The sequence below is a fragment of the Coloeus monedula genome (assembly GCF_965178545.1).
Source record: "Coloeus monedula genome assembly, chromosome: 7".
In the NCBI taxonomy this organism is placed as follows: domain Eukaryota; kingdom Metazoa; phylum Chordata; class Aves; order Passeriformes; family Corvidae; genus Coloeus; species Coloeus monedula.
The window spans coordinates 18,640,743-18,644,818 of record NC_138787.1 but is presented as its reverse complement, the minus strand read 5'-3'; positions in this window follow the sequence as shown (position 1 = coordinate 18,644,818).

Genomic DNA, 4,076 nt, shown 5'->3' with positions numbered 1-4,076 from the left:
GTCGGCTCTCGCGAGAGTGCGCGGACACCCCCGCGGGGGCGGGGCGGTGACGCGGCGCGGGGGCGCGGCGCCGGGCGGGGCCATGCCCTGCTCCCCACAGCGGCCGCGGCGGAGCGCGGCTGGGCAGCGCCTCTGCTGCGCTCGGCACCTCGGGCAAAGCTCCTGCGGTAGAGCAGGATTTGTGCAGCCGTGGCGGAGGGGAGCTCAGGATGAGGTGCCCATCCTCTGCGGCGGGATCTGCAGGAGGCCCGGCAGCTGCTGCCAGGGGAGGACGGCAGGCACCACGTAGAGACTAAACCACTGCAAGGCTTCGCTCAGCCGCAAGTCTTCATGCGCTTGTCACATCCAACTTTTGGAATAATCAGCGCTCCAAAGCCCTGTACTGGCGAGATTCCTCATCTCTCAACACACCTCCATTCAGGGCAGGAGCGAGGTGTGTGCCTGAAGCCACGGTTGTGCTAAACATTCACCTTAGTTAATGTATCAAAAATGCTGCAGCACTGTAGAATAATGGCAAACGCCTACATTTTACACAGGAGGAACTAAAAGAGTTTTGGATTCGTTAAAGAAGTAGCATAACCCTATACGGCAACACAGTTTAGCTAGTATGTGCTCTGAATCACACATTAAGCTTTAATTCTGTACATGTGTATCATTTGGTCTTGTTCTGAGAGTGATCTGAGAGTATAAGGCCATAACAATAAAGTACTTCTAAAAAAGTAGTATCAGTTCCAGTAACATACATTTTGTCCGAGTTTCTCTGAACTTGCACAAGACAGTATGGTATGTTTCGTGTCTTGGTGTGTTGTTTTGGTGGGCACTGTACAGCACTTTTGCAAAGTTCTTTAATAGATGGTAGGATAGAAAGCACCGCATAAAAGTACCCTGTTTACCTAAAGGTGGAATTATTCTTTAAAGTAGCATGTTGCAAGGACTCAATTTTAAGTGCAGAAGAGAGGAATAGAGATCTTACTTCTTTGTCCAGGGAGCAACTAAGAGCTGTATTAGATATAAGTATTTTTTGATGGTTTAGCTTCACCATTACATAGCAGCAGCAGTCCTAAGCCTAGATTGAAAAACTGAACTGCAAGTGCCTTTCTTCAGTCTGAAATTGATGCAAACAGCAAACAAAGGGAAAGCAGGAAAAGGGCAAAAAATAGCAGCAGGATGTTCACTTTTACCTGCAGCAAGGGATTAATTACTTTTACCTGCAGCAATAACTTAAGAGCATAATTGGTAACTTTAACAGTTCCTTCATTTTCTATTAAAATAACATGGCTATTTCAGAGGTGGTATGATGTCTGATCTACTGGGACAGCAGGCAGAACAGTTATTCAGAGACAATGAAGATCTCTGCTTTAGCTGGCTTCAACAACAAAACGTGAACAGTCCTTCAGAGAACCTTCAAGACAAATTTTCATGAGCTGACAATCTCTAAGTTCAGCACGGTCCATATCAGAAGAAACTGAAAAAGGTTTCAGGGAAGTGAAGCCTACAGTAACACCTCATAAAACTTAAGTTTGGTTTCTCTGACCTACAGGAAGATTTCTTGATGTAAACTCTTACAGACAAGATCAAGAGCCCTTGCTCTGTTGCTGCCCTATTAATGCAAAGAGACTGGGTTGGTGGTTTTTTTGTAAGAAAAAAATTGATCTTTTATACATTCATAATTGCTACTTTTGTGAGCATTTTAGGAAAACTGAGTGTAGTCTCTGTCAGACCACTCAAATTGACCAACTAAGCTCTGTTGGAAAGGGATTCCATGTTCCCTGTAATAGTTCACCGGCCAGTATCTGCTCATCACTCATTAACCCTAAGCTCCTTATTGTCTATAAGGAGGATAATCCTCTGGGTGAAGGTTTGTTGCCGTGTTTTGAAAAGTCCTTGATTAATCTTTATCTGTAGAACCCAGATCTGATCCTTTCATGACTGGTACAACTAAATAGCCACTCTGCCTGAGTCTGGCCTATGCTCACCAGTCTAAGAGCGAACTAAAAGGAAATAAGCTTGGCGAGATGCTACTACTAAAACAACCTTCACATCCACATACAGGATCACCCAAGATGTCTACTGCCTTTCAGGCAAGGCTGATCACAAGAAAAAGGGTTCATGTTGACAGGGTGGTGCATGTGGTAAAAGATGGGATGTAAATCCACAAATTGATTTTCAAACCCGATTCAAGTAACTCACAGTGACTCAGGTGGCTTTCTTACTGAAGTTACAGAGCAATAGCTCAGCTGGGTCTTCTATCTACACCAAACACAATTACAGCTTAGCAGAAACATTTTATATGCAAACAAATTCCTAAGCAGAATTAACAGAATGGACTTGACCAAGAGAAGTCTGAAGATACCTGTTTGGCCAAATCCCAGTGATATGGAAATCTGAAGCTTGAATTAAGCTAGTCCACTAGACTGTCCATGATTTTAGGAAATATAGATTGCCACCTCAGATGCCTGTAGAGATCTCTGCTGTACTGAAAGAAGAGAAACAAGTTCACCACCTATCAGGATATCAGGACAGCAGTAAACAGATGAGCTTTAGAGTCTAGGATACCTTTCAGCCAGGACAAATGGACTGTCAGCTTTGCAAATCAACAGCTTCCAAGAACGCGTAATAGCAAGTCCCTAAAGTCACCACTGCATGAGCATAAACCACATGGAAGGTACCTGCAAAATGCTTCACCTCCTACCCCCTCTCACTCCTCAAAACCCCCACTTCCTGATCTAGTCACTTAAGACACTAATATTGTTCTAAAGCTATGAATTTAAGATGCTACATATTCTACACTCCTAAAGTTCACATATATAGAAAAACATTCTCTAATAGAGATTGCTATTTTCTACTAAGAACATGTGGGGGAAGTTATTTCCCATGCTGGGTTCTAGAATTTTGTTACACAAATTCTAGAATAATTTAGGTTCAGAAACACCTTTAAGGAAAAGTCTTTTAGACCTTTAAGATCATTAAGTCCAACTGTTAACACTGCAAAGTCCACCATAAACTGAAGTGGACTAAAGTCCACTAAACTTTATCTCTATGAATACCCACTTGGTACTTTTAAATTCAGATTAAAACAAAATCTTACCCACACCTTGCACTTATCTGAGTCACTAATAATTTCTCCATTTCCTCCATTAAAGTTTCCCATATTTAATTCAGTAATTACTTAACAGCAAGATGACAAAACATTTAACAAGTTTGGCTTACATTCTTACAAAGCTTGTAATTGTTGTTATATGATCAGACTATTTAATATTCTGAATAAAGTTTGAGATGCTATCAACCCCCTCACTAGGTTAGTATAGTAGCATAAATGCATGTAGATTGTTACAAGACAGATACTACAAGGAGCAAAAGTAGATACTACAAGGAGCAAAGGTAGATACTGCAGCTATTTTTTTTAACCAAAACGCTTTAATCCTAACCCTCTTAAAAGAATGTGCAAGATACTGTGAGGCTGACTGAAACATTAGAAAGCTGGAAGCTCTCCTTTAATTAGGTGATCCCAAAAACGCACAAACTATTTAAAATGTAACGTCAGTGCATCACAACTAAATGCCTTAGACCAAAGGAAAGCAGTTGTTTATTTAGCTCAATGGGGACACCCTCCAGATCCAAGTGGAAAACCTACCACGGGAATCAAAATATCTAGTGTACTTGAAAACTGATACGAAGTTTCCTATCACTTTCATGGATTTGTGTTTAGCTCCTTCCATCAAGAGGTGCCAGAACGTGTGTGTCAGCTAGCTTGGGAAAAAACAAATTGTGTAGAAGAACAGCTCTGGAAGTTTAAAACGCAAGTGAAGGAACAAGGCCAGCAGTACAGCCTTTCACACCTAATCTGCATCCTTTGATCTTTCAAGTATATGCCACAATAATTTAAACAAATAAGATGTTTGACTGGAAGGGTTCTATGCAATATGTCATTATCAGGAGTGTGGGGAAACACAAAAGGTGCTCCCCGTCCTGTTTGTCACTGAAAACACCGACAAGGAGTAATCCATGGAGACTGAATTACAAAATGCCATCTTCCAGACATCCCAGTGACAAAGACAATAAATGCAGGCAACAAG